Source organism: Sander vitreus, chromosome 14, assembly GCF_031162955.1.
Source record: "Sander vitreus isolate 19-12246 chromosome 14, sanVit1, whole genome shotgun sequence".
NCBI classification, from domain to species: Eukaryota; Metazoa; Chordata; class Actinopteri; order Perciformes; family Percidae; genus Sander; species Sander vitreus.
The window spans coordinates 22430309-22447978 of NC_135868.1; the positions used below are offsets into that span (position 1 = coordinate 22430309).

Sequence of the window (17670 nt, forward strand, 5' to 3'; positions counted from 1 at the left end):
AAGTGGTAACATTTAGGTCTGGGATTGATCCACCAACCTGACAAAAGAGCAAGCATTCTACCACCAAGCCACAAGTCATATAACAGTTTTGTAAGTTCAACAAAATTCATAAAAGGCGTAGAATTTAAAAACAGCATAAAAAAGCCATAGTATAGTATGTCAAAAAAGTGATAAAAAAACACAATAGTATAGTATGTCAAAAAAGTGATAAAAAAACGCCATGGTATAGTAAGTCAAAAAAAGTGATAAAAACGCCATAGTATATATATGTTAGCCTGGAATTGAACCAACAACATTCTAAGGGAGCAAGCGTTCTACCTCTTAGCCACAGGTAACATAACAGTATTGTGAATTTAAAAAAAATTGATAAAAGGTGTAGAAACATTGAAAAAAGTGATAAAAACGCCATAGTATAGTATGTCGAAAAAAGTGATAAAAACGCCATACTATAGCATATACAGTATGTATATGTTAACCTCGAATTGAACCAACAACCTTCTGATAATGGAGCAAGCATTCTATCTCTAAGCCACAAGTAACATAGCGGTATAGCAAGTTCATAAAAATTCAAAAAAGGCGTTGAATTTAAAAACAGCATTAAAAAAAAAACCCATAGTACATAGAAAACTGTGAAAAGTGTCGAAAAAAGTGATAAAAAAGCCATAGTTTAGTATGTCAAATAAGTGATAAAAAAAGTCATAGTATAGTATGTCGAAAAAAGTGATAATAAATTCAATGACCTGTTGACTATGTCGAACAAAGTCATATAGCATATCAATAAAAGTGATAAAAAAAACTCTACTTAAATGCAGTAAATGTATTTAGTTAGATGTTTCAATCATGTCTTTGGTGAATACAAAGTGTCAGCGAGCCCAAATACCCTCCAAATCTTTATATAATTTGTGACATTTTTACGCTACCTACAGATTTCAGTGATCGTCAAAGTGATTTGAAGTCAGGATAAAATCACTGCCATTAAGTGTTCTAGCCATGTTTCAGTTGCAGTGTAAAATGTTTTACATATCCTGTTAGATTCTGCGTGTTAGAGGATGAAACATACCCATCTAAACCCCTCTTCCATAAGGCCCTTAAGCATGCCTCCTCTTCTTCATCTTTCGCCCCAAGAGGATAGATTTCATCATTCATCTACTGATTATCATTTGAATACACTATATTACGTATTCAGATGTGAGGCTATCCTGAGAACAAATCCACTTACATAATCCTGCTAAGGACTGAGCTCTGTCTATCTATATGATTCCATATACAGTATTACCCAGCTCATGTCTCATCTCTCACATCTCAGACGGACTGACCCACTTCTCTGCCTTTACCCGGAACAGACTGTGCCTGGAGGGGAGGCTGGCTACGACATAAGGCCGCTGCAGAGCTGACTGGTTCTGGGGTCCCTCTCAATGGGCTTCTTTTCCTCCCCATCTTCCCTCAAGTCATTACAGCAGCAGACAGCAGACAGAGGAAATGGATGGGTTTCCTTCCAACACAGCACTTCCACTTGTCTGATCATTCAAGGTCATATCGAGCAGATCAATACGACTACACTGATGTATGGGGAAGTGGATAATGTGTGTGTGTGTGTGTGTGTGTGTGTGTGTGTGTGTGTGTGTGTGTGTGTGTGTGTGTGTGTGTGTGTGTGTGTGTGTGTGTTTGCGTTTCAGGAGGGGGTTCACAGACAAACACCTGCACAGGGTCAGACACAGTGTGTTATCTGAGTTCCCAAATCTGACACTAGATGTCAGTGGAATGCAGCAAAGGGTTTTTTGTTCACTTGAGTTTATCAATGTAAGATCCTTTGTTCCTTTAGCTGTCACACAGTACAATAACACCGTACATATTTGAAGCCATACAAAGTGTTTATCTATTGAAAACCTTACATGCAGCTGCTTCAGTTAGATCTTTAGGACATTTCCATCACGTGATGCCAGTGGGATGTGTTTGCTAGATGAGTCAAATTCTTAAGTTTATTTTTTACTCATTTCTTTAGTAAAATAAAAACATACATAAGACTCATGCAATCATTTCATATGAGGTCATTTATGAACTGTTCTACGAATCAATTTCTAAAACGCCAAATGTGTTCTCGCAAGAACAAAATCACATGCTTTTATGCTGTCATGCTAATAAAGATTAAAGTTTAATCGTCATGTTTGCTATTGGAAGCATCTTTGTTTTCCTGCTGCGACGGCACAACTACATACATATTTAAAAGTCATATAATGTCTTTATGCATTAAATACCCTCCATATGGCTGCTTCAAAGATACCTTGAATGCACCAGTGGTTTCCATGAGGATAAATGTGTCATCAATATGAAACTTTCATTTAAGATGGTGTCTGCTGTCACATTGCGAGACATCAGTCTCACAATATAAATCCACGATTTTCAGTGTAATCCCATTACAGCGGTAGGGAATCATTATCATATCAATAACACCATTTATCATTGATATAATTAGATAGCTAACTGTATGTCATTCCAAACTGGCACATATAAATTATATCCCCCCCACCTCGCTCCCCAAGAAGTCATTAATTTATCCTAGTGTAATATTATCACATGGTTACATCCCTCTTCCCTATCTAATCTAATTCATCAGTCTAATAGGTCATAATTAATTGCTCCATTATTAATCGAGTGATGTCATACCTACATGCCTGGGGGTGAAATGAACTGTCTGTCACCAGGAGCGCTGCCTTTTGAGCGTGTGTGGCGCGTGTGCTGGATGTGGCGATCACAGTTTGAAATGTCAAAAGCTCATCAGACTCAACCATCTACAGATCAAATTCATCACTGTTCAGCGTGACCGTGTGATTACTGCTGATTACCTCGGGTCAAAAGGTTCAAACATCATCTAGGAGGATATTACACCGCAGTGGGACATGAATATTTAACTGTCTCATTCTGGTGAAGCTCTCTCTTTGGCTAACTTGATCCAGAGGAGATGATGATTAGCCTCGCAGACAGGGCTAACAACCTAGGATGGATTAGAGTGGATGGCCATTCACTATCCCAATGATATTGAATCAGATAGATGGTCAGATGCGGAAGCGAGAGGAGAGGGCTTCAGCCTGCTAGTTAAACCCTTAAAGTTATAATCCTTAAGATTTTCATGAAATTAAACTATTTTTGATACAATTCATGGTCTGTATTTTTCTTGCAATAATAATATTCAGTTATTACCTTGCTTATACAGTAGTTTTCGTTTTGAGTGGCGGAGTCTGCCATTCCTGCATTAGATTCCAATTGACTACTCATGCAGAAGAGATTTACAGGAACTGGTGCAGCTTGTAAGTGCAACATTTAAGAATCTCATTGATATTAGCCTATTTGCTGTGTTTGCTTCTTCCAGAATTCTGGGACCTGTAGTATTAAAATAACCACGTGTGTTGCCAAATCAATTAGGACCTTAATAGGTAGAAATTATATTAAAAAAAAATACAAGCGAGAATCTCACTTTAAAGTGTTCATATTATGCTTTTTGCCTTTTCCCCTTTCCTTTATTGTGTTATATATCTTTTTGTGCATGTTATAGGTTTACAAAGTGAAAAAGCCCAAAGTCCACCCCAAAGGGACTTACCATCTCCAACAGAAAACACTGTTCACTAACTGCTCCAAACTGCTCCATTGTAGTCCAGCCTTTACTTCTGTGACGAACGTGCGTCAATTTGTAACACACGTTATAATGCTCGCCTAGCTGCTAGCATGGCACGCCCTCATACTCTGCTTCTGACTGGCTAGCAGTACTGCACATGTGTGACTCCCAACAAAGATGGTACAGAAGTGAGATGTCTCACTCTGTAGCTAAAACAGAGAGCTCAACACACAGGGTGACAAGAGGAGCTGCAGCAATGTGCAGTACAACAAAAATATGGTGTTTTCTGAAAATTAAATCATGTAAACCTATTCTGGTACAACCTCTAAATACAATTATGAACCTGAAAATGAATATGATATGAGCACTTCAATGCGATTATATTTGCCCATAAATGGTTCCCTTCAATCAGCCCTTATTTCCTTTAAATGATGATTCAACACCAGCAGTGGTTGAGTTTATAGCTCATTATAAAATTTCAAAGTATATTACAGCAACTTCTGGCAAAATATTTTGCTTTGCTGTTGGATGGGAGAGACACACTAACAGGCAAGAACAAATCTGCATCATAAATACACACTGCTGGGAGATGTTTAGACTGATGTGAGGCGTGCATTAGCCCTAGCACTACCTCAGAGAGATGTATAGGCACATATAAATGCACACACAAACTGAAATGCATATTTTATCCACCTTGCCAGTGCTGGCACTTTATCATTGTCAACCATCTGCCTCTTTGCTTCAAGCAACATTGTAACCTTTCCCAGCGTGTGTGTGTCAGTGTATTTCTGCGAGTCAATGTGTGTTATCACTGGCGTGCACACATGCTTGCATATCCAGTGTGTGTTCTGGCTGCCAAACGTCCATTTGGTTGCGGAGTATTGCCAAGGTGAGGTGCAGGTCAATTCTACACAGCTGAATCATTGAACAGTCCCGAGCTGAGCTGCTGCCAAGGCTGGCAAAGCAGCACATAACACAATGTCATCATCTGGGTACAAAAAATCTCAGTGAGGACTGTGCATCTAAATGTTAGGGGTGAGTAAAGCTTCAAACCACATGGCGCGTTTCATTTCATTTGACATAAATTCAGCTTATTTACTTTTGCTTTCCAGACAGTTCCGTTCTCAGGCTGAGTGCCATATATATTAAAAAAGATATTTCCTTGTCTCTTTTCACACAGAGTTGGCGGTCAAGGCTGTTTTTTGTTTGTTTTTTTCCTGTGTGGGGCCAAAAATGCTCAGTCCCCACTGAGAGTTCCTGCTTTCATCCTTGGATCTGATCAATAATGGATGGAACTCCCACAGCTTCGCAGGTAGTGATTGCTTGGAAAAAATCTTGGAAAACCAGCCACAGTTCTGCCAGCCCCGGAGCGTCGCGCCGGAGACAGAGCTGCGCTTGGCCGCCAATTAGCACCAACGCTTTACAGTCGCTTGCTGGGTGTGACTGTTTGGAGGCACACTCAAGGACACACACACACAAACACATGCACACACTGACAGACACCTCTGGAGAGCCGCTGACCTACTCCCCTAACCACTTTATTGATCAGTGGGCCAAAGATGTAAAAGCCTATTGAGGTCATCATTAATGATTCATCATATCCAGAAAATGTCAAATGTGGCTTGGGAGCGTAAACATGAATGCGTCAGATGTTATGGACTTATAAACATGTGAGAGCTTTGAAGAAATCCTCCATGCATCTATATGAATCATATATGTGAGGAGAGAGGATACTGAGAATTGAGATGGCTATCAGATTGCTGTGATGCAACCATTTCATCACAAGTTGTTCTGAGGCTGTCACTCACTTTTATCAGGACTCACAAAGAGCCGATGTTATTCTGAATAATCTTCCATTTGGCTCTTTCTCTGTGTTCTGTATTGGCCTCCAGCGATGTGCAGAGGATGGGAATAAATGTGACCAATATAAGAACAGTACAGTACATGCGTGTAAAAGTGTGCCGTCTTTGCTTATTTTATGCTTTTAGTTCGTCTAGTTGTCCTTTGATAAATATTCTAGCACAAAGACACACACAGACATGTATATATACAATGCATTAGCTATTCCGCTGAGACCCACACACATGCATGCTATCCCACAGGGACAGATCAAATGTAGCAGCAGTGCACTCTGAGACATGCAATGGCTGTGGATTTTCAGACCTTTCATACAGCCATTTCTTTACCAAATACACTTAAATACCAAAAATTCTTAGGTGCCTCTCCTCTATGGCCTTGTACTGCGAGGGTTCCCTACATTTCTTGGAATGATGTGATAAACTTCACAGTTGTTTTCCTACTGGACTGCTTGTGGAGGTTCTGTAATTCAGGGCCCTCCCTCCACTGCAGACACGACACGGGCTCCCGGGTCTAGCACAGAGGTCCATTCAAAAATTCGAAAGTTAGGATTTATGGGTCGGGCCAAGCACAGGCTGGCCTTGTGTGGGAGCCCCAGACAACTCCCGAGCAGGGGACATAAATTTGACTTTATGACGGGAACTCGCTCAGCTCTATAAAAAAATGAATGTCCATTTAAGGCAGAGCATGATTATATCCTTATTTTTACTTGCTGTTTTTCTCCCTCTCTCACTTTTTGTTAGACAATCACACCATCTCTTTTGAATTCACTGTGAATCAAAATCACTTAATTTATGACTTATACCAGTGGTTCCCAACCTTTTTTCCTTGGTGCCCCCCCTACTTATGTCTAAGAAAAGCTGAGCCCCCCCTCCGAAACCGAAGTTGAGGTAACTCTCGAGATAGAGCCTTACTTTCTTTTTTGATACAGAGGAGTTATCAGCACTTTTACGTTTCTCCGCCATGTTTCATTCATAAAATAGTGATGCCGTGGCGGCAGGAAAAACGAGGATGATAGCAGCTAGCAGCTGACCTGATGACAGCAAGGGTCACAGGTTAAGAGGTCCCGGAGGTTTGGCCTACTAAGTAGCCTGCCTACAATTTTAAGCGAGAAGAAAAATATATAGTCCACTGACTTATAACATCCTCAAGCATACACAACGGATACGTTTTAAGACATGAAGTGATATTAGACTGCAGTTCTGAGATATTAAGCATTAACTAATTGATACAGGAGCAGACAAATCAGTTACATTAGGGTATGTTTCAATAAAAAGGTCAAGCTGTATTAACACAGAGCGGTGAGTTGATGCAGTAGACAAATCAAGTTTACATTAGTAGTCATTAATAAAAATCATTAGTAAACATAAATTATTTTTTTTCTGGAGTTATTTGTCTAAAATAAGCATTAAGTTAAAGGTGCACTATGAGTTCCTGCATGACGTCACTTCTGTTGATGTTCCAAGTAAATACCAAACAAAACAGAGCAAACTCGCCACTCCCCCCATGTTTCCGTAACTGTCATGACTAACTGACTGTCACTAACCCCCACCCCCTTTGTTGTATTTTGGTGCACAGCCTGTGCCTCTAGTGTCTGTTTGACATTTACGACCCCTGTGTTGTTTCCCGAGACCGGGCTTTTTCACAGTGTATTCAGGAATACACAATTCTGAATACACACGTAGATGCCTACGATTTGAGACAAAAATGAAATTGCTGATTGCGCTGAAACCATGCACTCATACTTTAAAGCTTCACAGCAGTCACGGAAGGCTTGTATCATGTGGCTGCGCCGACAGTTTTGTTGTCATTACTTACAATTCCTCATGGGGGAGACAGAAACTACGAACTATAGCTTTAAACATGCAAAGAAACATCACAAATATAAAACATTAGGCTACTTCTATTCTTTCGTCATTCGTTTCAGGGTAGATGGAGTGATGAAATGACTTCTGAATCACTTCATAAATCTGAACTTTGAATTTGTTTAGCATTACCCTATTTCTAACAAACCGGCAAACTACACTGTTCATTTATAATTTGGGGGTAGTTAAATTAACTATGGGGGTGCAGTTGTGTGTTTTCTTCCGAACAAAAGACCAGGGACAGTGTACGCCATAGATACTGTCGGTCTCTGAAGACCTTCTTAGGTTCACCTCATCAGCAAACATTATTCCTTGAGGCTCATTTATGGCGTTGTGGCTCTGCCTGCCAACGTCGGACAGAATTCACTCACCCTAGAGGTTACTCACTTCTGTTTAGGGGTAATCTGAGAAATCTGAAGTTGTTACAATGCTGTAAGACTTCTCTCCATCAGACCAAAAATTACAGCTCCTCAAGGTACTTACCTTTTTTTCAGTTGTGTGCACATTCTCCTTTCATCCCAGGATAAAAAATCCCAAATAAATATAGCAATATGAAACACAAGTATGACTCACAATGAATAGATCCCCCCTTGTTACACTTACTTACATGATAAATATAGGGAACACTGGCGGTATTCTAAAGCAGTGTAAGATCCCTCCTTGTTACGCTTACTTACATGATAACTACAGAGAACGCAGGCTGTATTCTAAAGCAGTGTTAGATCCCCCTTGATACGCTTACTGACATGGTAACTACAGGATAACTATGGGTTAGGCTGGCTGTAATCAAAAGCAATGTTAGTTCCTCCATTTCTTTCCTTTCTATTTTTTGTTTTCAGCCTTTATTTTGATAGGACAGCTGAAGACATGAAAGGGGAGAGAGAGGGGGAATGACATGCAGCAAAGGGCCACAGGTCGGAGTCAAACCCAGGCCCGCTGCGTCGAGGAGTAAACCCTCTACATATGGGCGCCCGCTCTACCAACTGAGCTATCCCCTCGCCCCATTTCTTTCTTCTTTTAATTTTAAAATTACATCCCTCTTTCATAAAGAAAATGTAAAAATGACAAAACCTTCCTTAAAAGTAAATCACTTTATTTATAATTAGTGAAATGGAAATTTAAAAAAAAAAAAAACTTGTATGTAAACTGTCCACACCATGGCCTCCAGAGTAAAGAGTTTTTGTATAGTGTTGTGTCAAGTTGTGTCAGCTGTTAATGTAGGCTCTCAGGTCAATGGTCATCCTGATGCATCTTCCTGAAGATACTGAGACTTTCCTGATGCCGTTTCTCCTCTGATGGTTTTTAGTACTGTAAGGAGAGTCTGTTAAGTCCAGAACCAGGTCATTCAGATGACCTGTAAAACATTGCACATTTAGTGTTTAGTGATTATACTGTCCTATCATATCAAGGTGATTACAGAAGTTATAGGCTAGTTCTACAGTACTACATCATCTTAAATGTGTAGTTATGGCAACAGCTACAAACAATAATGTTGCTAGGTAGCCTACGTGGCCTGCGTCTCTGAGGCATTAAATCCGAAAGGACGAAGTAAGCTGACTAGCCATGAGTCCATTATTTAGCTAGAATAGAATAGAATAGAATAAATCTTTTCATTTTCATTTTTCTTTGGCTCACCAGACATACAAGACAGATAAACATAAACATAACATAAAAAAGTATAAAAAAGATTAAAAATATCTGGATAAAAAAGAATAAATAGCAGCTCAGTTTGGTGTTGTCACTTGGTTTGGTTGAGGATACTGATGGCATTTGGAATAAAGGATTTTTTTAAAAAACGCTTTTTGCCAGAGGCACTCTGAAGCGCTCTGAAACTGGCTGGAAAGAGGGTGTGTACTATCTGCAGTGATTTTCCTAGCTTTATTCCTCATTCTGTCAGTGTATATTTGCGTCAGGTGTTTTGGGGGGGTTTCCCACTATTTTGCTAGCCATTGACACTATCCTGTTAAGCTTGTTCTTGAGTTTGCAGCTTAAATGGCCAAACCAAGCAGAGAGGTGAAAGGTTAAAACACTTTCAATGTGTGTGGTGTATACTAGCTCAGTAAACTGAGCACTGACGCCCAGACAGCTCAGTCTTCTGAGGACACTGAGTCGTTGTGAGCTAATATTGAATTTATCAAGGTTGCAGGGAAATATTAATTAATGCTCTCCCCTTGTAGTTCCTCCAGCCTTTAGAGAATGAGGTAGCTTCGTCAACTCATCATTCAGTGGGAAAAATGTGTTAGTATAAGTAAATCTACATTACATTATGTTACAATAATACAGTAGCTAGCACAGGGACTGGAGGAGAACTAAGCAGACAGGGTCTTCATTTGTACAAAGCCAGCTGAGCTAACTTTGCAGTACAATGTTTCACGAAAAAAATGCCTTCAGTCGTTATTTAACTGGTTTCTATAAAGGTTTTTAAAGTTCACACTATCTCTGAGTATTAACATTTCTGCAATCTGTGTGGCTACAATCGCAGGGAATGTTAGCCGCATTAGCTATGCAACATGCTAATGTTAACCTTCAAAATAAATAGTAAAACAACATAAAAATGGAAAAACTTGCAAGTTTCAAGTCTGAAGTTGGGTCGTACCGACCCATCCTGAGCTTCATTTTTAAAGCGAATCCTGCTGTATACTGACTAAAAACTGTAGTAGTAGCTAGTAACGAAAGTAGTAACCAAGCATTTATGTCGCTTAGACTCAAAAAAAAACACGGACTGCTATGTCAGTCCCGAGAAGTCTTCTCTTTATTCACCAACCACACAGTCAAAGGCCATAGACAGCATCTAAAATAGACCAATAGATCCCGTTGCTCTGGATGGAGACCAGTGAAGGATATTAGAAGCACTTTTCCGGTGATGGCTGAGCGTTACTGCGCAGCCTCCAACTGAGAGAGACGACGTAAATGTGACGTGAGCAACCTGTCTGAAAGTTGGAAGTCTTCTGGTAGCTGTGCCAAGAGAAATCTCAATCATTCCCAATCTTGCAGAGACAGAGAGCGTAGGTATATGTAAGGAGATAACATGGACACAGGCTAATTATTGCTAACTAAAATGCTAGTTAACATTAGTAATTAATCTTAAACAGCTAATGTAAGTCGAAACTGTCTGCAAGCTTCTCCTGTACTATAAGGTAATTCCTCTACTATGTGTCATAACCTCGCGTGGTTATGACACAATCGTCAGCCTATTTCTACAAAAGCGCCTGCTACGGAGCCATAACGTGAGATACAAGGTAATGGAGCCTTTTATACATTGTCGTGTTTCTTTAGAAATAAACAATGGACAAATAAAGTCTTTAAACGCTTCAGATGTAAAGTTATTCACTGTCAAAGTGACGTAAAAATGAATGGCAGTCAATGGAATGCCAACGGCGGGTGATGGCTTGTTAGCATCAAAATGGCGCCATCGGAGGTACGCGTTGTGAGGAGAGGCTTACCCCCTTGTCAAAGGCAACAACTAACCGCCTATTTCCACTTCCGTTTTACCCGTCACAATAAAAGCTCTAGGCTTTGCTATAACTTCCTCTTAACATTCAACTGAGAGAGCTAAAAAAAACTACAGTAACGTTAGTGTGCTTTGCTCCTAATCATTGCTCCAGCAGGGCCTCGAAAAAAGATCACCTTGTATTCTATTATAAGTATGATGCCAAATTGGTTTATAATTGTATTCTGTGTCACATGCTTTTTGTGAAAAGTTACAAAATAAAGTTGTGAGAAGAAAAAAAACATCAGCAGTTCCACTGTGGTCGGGGATGGTCATCTAGCAGTAGAAGGTGGGCCAAGCGTCCAGATTTTTGCTCAGTGTTATGGTCATACTATACCTTGTAATAGTAGCCTATGTAAAGTTGTTACATAATAACTACAGTATAATATATCTCTAAATTTCTCCCAAATGTCCAGGTTATTGCTCAGTGCATGCTCCGTTTTAGTGCCTGTATCTTTAAGCCCCCCTGCCAAACAAGCCAAGTCAGCTCTCATCGGTCAGCCTTTCTGGGTCTACCCATCTGCACTGCATCTCTGCACTGTCATTGCAGCCAGGGAAGTATAGTATATAGTATAGTTGTGACATCACAGCTGTACGGAAGTCAGGACGGCTTGGTATAGCCCTACGTGGCAGTATATCGCAATAATGACCTTGTTGATTTAAGACAAAAGAATTACTGCCACCTTTCGCGCGTTCGCGGGATGCGCGCGAAAGGTGGCAGTGACAGGATGTAAGCAGTAGGGCCGAGATCATCAATGTAAGCCTGCAACAGCGATGGATACATTTTTAAAAAGGAAAAATGCAGATTCTGATCTTATTAGGCTACAGTGTGTCATTAACATTTTTGGTTGGTGGTGTGCCGCGGGATTTTTTTAATGTAAAAAAATTCTCTGCATTCCTCTGTGGATTAAGCATTTTGATATTTTTACAGTTTTCATATAGCACCTCAACCTGCTCTATTATAAAAAAAAAAGACATGGAAATCTCACTTTTTACAAAATACTTACTCAAAATACAAACATCAACAAAGGTGGTGAAGAAGAAGACTGCAAGCTAGCAAACACGCATGTAAACAATGCGTAATCTAGCATATAAAAAAAACAGCAGAATGGAACGGTAAGAAATCAATTCAAAGTGTTTTTTAGGTCGCAAGGAGTTTGCAAGTTTCCATATCACACTTGTCTACGTGGCACACTGCGATGCAATTGGCTTTTAAGCTCCTTGGGATGTGACAAGTCCTGCTCGTACATTGATGTGTTAGACTGAGATTAAGGTGAGAAACTTACTCCTTCAGTAGTGTCAAACTCTGCACATACATCATTCTGCACAGTGAAGCTCAAACATCCAAGTGAAGTAGCAATAAGCACATTTGGACTGTAAAAATTACCACAGCACACATACTGAGTATATGGACCATAAGCTATGACATACAGTGCAAAGAGACAGTGTGAGTCATTCATCAGACATTAGCCGACCCTTCCCTGTAATTTCGCCCCGTTCTCTCCTCGCACAGTGTGAGCTCTTATTAGAGCGGGCCCATATCTCTAACTGAACAATGACTTCATGTCTCTGCAGTTAATTATCTGTCTGATCCATACCATAGAGAAGAATGAATGAACTCCTGTGTTCCATACATAGGCCGCACTAATGTTCTTTCCATATAGGCAGGCACAGGCAGAGTCACAGGACAGACCTATTAGACCAGTGTAATGAGTTTACATATGAGTAATGGCTGCGCACTTACTTCGCACATTAGCTCTCCGCACATTGTTTCTAAATCAGTTCCTCTCCTGATCCGAGTAGTGCAAATCTTGCGACTAATTTTGCAGGTTGGGGAATGATTTTCAGCAAACAACTCCTGCATACAGATGGATGTGTTATACCATGTTTGCAGGTATAATCAATGTGCGCTATACAAAAGCAGTCATGTACGCCACTATTGTACGGTATATAAATTCAAAGAGGCTCTCAGTTTCTCTCAGTGTGCTCCTCTGTGTCTGATCTAATACTTGTACACTATATTGCGCTGAAATGCCGTAATGGCCCCATCTGTGATGCAGTGTATGTGCTAGTCCTGCATCAGTGCTTTTAAACACCTCAGCCATCATTCTGCAGCACTGGTGTTTATTTAAATGGATTTGGCCTGCTTAGGCTGTAAAGAGAGAGGGCATAAAACACGGAGGGCTAGTGAATTACCAGCAATAAAGCTGCGAGCCGAGCCTGTTGACGGACCTAAGCCGAGGTGGGCCAAACTAGGCCATGCAGGAATACCAAATCCCCAAGCTTGCCTCTAACAACAGCCTAAATTCTTGCTAATTGTCTCTCCTTGTCATCCCTGTTTACTCAAGCCTCACCACTCTCCCTGTCATAATGGATTCAGGGCCCTGACAAGCCATGTTTGATTGATTTCTCTCCCTGACTAGTCAGTGGAAGGACTCCTGGCTGCGTGCCAGCTGTACAGTGGGGTGTCCCTTGTGTGTGTCTGTGTGTGTCTGCATTGATGTGTGTGTGCACAGATGGAGCCACTATAGCATAACCGCCACACTATAACTCTGCAGTAGGACACTGCGGAATACAGCGTTGTGCCCGGAGGGTGTCATTAACATTTAGAAACAGCCCCAGCATCAGTCACTCTGCCTCTGCTTAGGTGTGTTTAACCTTTCTATGTGGAGGGCTATAGCAGCCAGAACAGAGGGGATTTAACAAAGAAATAGACCTGCTAGAATGGAGAGAAGTATTAAAATGCAAAGCAAAGTTGAACAGAGGGCACTACAAAGGAAGAGCATTTTTCCATAATATATATGTTTCGGTGCGTATGATTCTGAAAGTCAAAGCAAAGTTGTACAGGTTTGATTGATTGAGAGGGAAAAAGTTGGACTCTAGCACTTAGCACTCTAGCACCAAATTTAAACTTCTTCTGTTCTATTGAGTCTGACTCTGTGCTGTTTCAGTTTTTTTGGACGGCAGGGCTTAAACAGCTTCCATGATGGATGTGCAGGGCTGTCATCGCCAGATCACCTCAGTTAAGATGATAGATTCAAGTTCGTAACGAGGTCAATTAAAGTTCACGGCTCTGGAGATATCGTGCCTGGTGCTTTTCCTCAGAGGAAAATTCTGCTGACGATGACAATGATGGCCATTCTACTGATGTTTACTTAATTCTAACTGAAGGATGGGCATGAGTCCAGTTGGCACAACAGGCAGAGCTGATGGCTTAAATCAGTGTTTCTGTTGAACTTCTGCACGATATGGCAGTGTGAGTGTTTTTGAGAGAGAGGCAAAGAGAGAGAGAGAGCTATTCTCATTATCGCTGAATAACTAAGCATGCCCAGCCTGCCAATTATGTGCTTGTCAAAGTTCTTAACATGTCTATGCGCAGATGTTTGTGGCAAATCACTTACACTGATATTGAGCATCAATGTAAGTGATACTCAATATTGTATTTAGCTTTCAGGTAACATTTAGCTTCATGTCCAGTCTTTAAAGAGTGTATATAATCAGATTCCTCATAGCAAATATTCATGGATCAGCATGTAATCTTGACATGGTTTATGTCAAATATGCAAAATGTAGAAGGTATGTTAATAAATTCCTCAAAATGTCAAAAATGACAGTATTCTGTGGCTTATAGATTAGCATCACAATTAAAGAGCACTACAAACAGCACAACATATGCTGAATATGATCTAAACCCAGTAATCTAATGGTAAATTATGAAGCACAGTTAAATAAAAGGGGAGCATTAGCCATAGCTGTCAGCTTACTCTGATTGATAGACCGCACCGGTCGTGGCAGACAGGGTGAAGTATTGAGTGTGGGAAGCTGTGTGTGTGTGTGTGCCTGTGTGTGATTGCAGATGTGTATTACAGCTATTATCAAAGACATAAATCACTTTATGAGGTAAGCTTACATTATGATGAATGTAATGCAGCACATACTGCTCAGTATGTCAAACACAGTGTAATAGAGGAAGGTTTGTATATAAAATTCTAATTAGGGGCTAATCCTTCCATGTGTCTAAACGGATATGTATCAGAGTGCAGTAGAGAGTGATTTCTGTCCTCAGTTATGAATAGATGCTCTAATACTGCACCTAGTTTAAAACAGGCTCACAGTAAAGCCCATTAAAAAAGACCCATTTTAGCTGTATTTCTTAATTTGGGATGTGTATGCAGGCTAAATTGGAAATACACATTCTGAAATTGGCAGATTTGATAATATGGTAAAGTATTGTGAATATGTATAGTGAAATGTAAATTGGATATCAGTACATTAGATCTAACCTGATGTTACAAAGCTAACTAAAGTATTACTGCCTTCGCACCCATACTGAAAGCCTCACAGCTTTGTCATATTTACCAATTTAGATTAAACATTATGCTGGGAACCAGACAAATCTGCAAGCTGATGTTTTATTTGGTCTATCAGATACATGTGGTCAGCCTCCGGTTCAGACAGATTTCCAGCCGGCCGGAACCTAGCCAATCAGAATAATTTATCTCATATGGGGCGGATTTGATACGATGACTGACTTGCGGAGCCTTCGCGTTTTACACAAAATACGTGATGATGACATTTTTGTCAGCATAAACCTCGCTTAGTAAAGAGAATCGCCGTTGAAGCATTTTTGAAAACAACCCTGCAGCTGTGTGGAACTTTCTGTTCAAGTACTACTTTCAAATTCTGATGGCAAAAATGGCAACACCCGTTCACAGACAATATAGAATGTGAAGTTGATTTCACGCTGATACGAGGCTACGGGCACATGGTCCGGGGGCGCCATCTTGTGAAGACGTGTTTACCTGTGCCTGCTGCGGTTTGTTTACCAGCAGATTACAGCTATGCCTAGGCTATAGCACCAACTTTACTGTAGCGTAGTTTATTCACTCCAAACCAGTTGATGGAAACGCACCTAATTTTAGCAACATTTAAAAAATGTGCTCGATAATTGGTATCATGGTTTCAACCTCCTCATATAACTCTTGGAATGAAAATGCCTAACTGTTCCTTCAAAGTTCAGCTCTGTACTGAGAGCTAATCAGTGTTCTCGTAAAAGCAAAGAAGATGCGATTGAAATTATATGAGATGTAATGACCTTATGATGCGAAACCATCCTATTAGCCAGACTGAGATTTAGGTATAATGTAATATATTAGGTTTATTGACCAAGAATAAATAAAGCGTTGAAAAAAGTGACAAAACATTTTTAAAAAAAAGTCTCAAAAGCATTGAAAAATATGACAAAAAAACTGCAAAAAAAGTTCATTTTCAATTTTGACCCAAAGACAACACGTGTCAAGGGTGATTGTTGCGTCGGTATCTGACGCTGAGAGCCACTGATCAAGCATCAGTATTTGACAAGTTGGGAATGAGAACAGGTTGTTTTAAACCAGCCTTGACACCTCTTCTCTCTCTGACTGTCTACAAAGCCGGACTCAGTCTGGCTGGGTCTGGTGGTCCGGTTCCCCCACTGGCTACACTGGAAATCAAGAGAGGTGGGGAGACCTCCACTCCAAAAACACATCGAAGGAGAACAAGGACACTTGTGCTTGGATGTAAAAGAAAGAGCAAACACCTGCAGCCTGGGCCCGTCCAAATGGAAATGGAAAGGAAACACAGGAACATTTAGGTCTGACGGGAAGAGGAGCATGATGAAGAAGAAACAGAGTTGGCAGATTAAGGTACTGGCCTCTGCAATCTGTCACTGTGAATCTAATGGTAGCTTTAGTGCTATTGCCAGCGGTATAAAACATGAGTTTTGTGTGATGTGGTTAAGAATAATAGTCCATTTTCTCTGCAGTGTGAGCAATCACCATAAAAGATATTTTCCTTCATAAATGACCCATTTTTTGTATTGATTTTGCCGTGCTGACATTTGAGATGACTGCAACAAAGTTGAAGCTGTACTCAAGGCCACTAAAGGATCACCATTCTACCACTTTAAATGGATATTTCCCATGTGTATTGCTTGTCTTTTATGACTTAGTTTCAACTGCACAACAACAGCGCTCAGCCTGATCGCAAGTTTTAAAAAGAAGTGCATTTTATCCGCACACACCGAGAGGATACTGAACACAGCATGTAAAAGCCCAGCCCGAGATTCTTCATGATGTTCACAAAGAGAAGAAGTACAAACACAATGAGATGCACACAGCATCCTGAAGAGCAACACCACGACAGGCGGTCCCAAGGGGTTTGATTACAAATGCTGCGAGCTTTTCGCCATCGCAAACAAACAAGAAGGGTTCAAAGAGGGAGTCTAATTCAAAGTAAAACAAGACACAAACTTTCATCTTTTGGAGCCTTTATCAGCATCTGATGAGTAAAAAGGTAAATGCTTGGGTTCTGAGAGCATTAACGCTACAAAAGTTCTCTGTTCGTAAATCACTTTTTTTGTTGTTGCTTTGAACCATAAGATAAATTGTGCTAATTGAGGATGGTGAAAAACTCTGAATTGAAACTTGCTGTTTGTGGAAGAATACAGACAAATGTAGCAGTTCTGCTTGAAAGATCCAAATGTGTCGTCTCTGAGGCTGCAGTTTATTTCTGTCACAGGAAAAACATGAGACAGGTCGCGTTTAATCCATATGTGCGACTAATGAGTGTCTGTTAGTGTGTGAGAGTGTGTGACTTTAGCGCCAAGACAACTCCGATTATTTCTGGATATGGAGGAAATGAGAATCATTTTCTCTTTGATGAGCTTTTTGCTTAAATCTGTCAGACACCTGCCTTCACGCTTCTGCAAGATAGTACGATGATGACAAAATTTTTGGGCAAACACACACACACACACACACACACACACACACACACACACACACACACACACACACACACACACACACACA

At 40.4% G+C, this 17670-nt stretch overlaps 1 long non-coding RNA gene across 2 annotated transcripts in view; it reads right to left on the reverse strand.

Annotated features, from left to right (window-relative positions):
• Positions 1 to 8414: 8414 nt before the first annotated feature.
• LOC144529431 (uncharacterized) overlaps positions 8415 to 17670 on the reverse strand; it is a 112030-nt gene continuing 102774 nt past the window's right edge. For both annotated transcript variants that reach the window (XR_013502990.1, XR_013502991.1), the window contains exon 7: positions 8415 to 8686. This is a non-coding gene — a long non-coding RNA (uncharacterized LOC144529431). The remainder of the gene's footprint in view (positions 8687 to 17670) is intronic.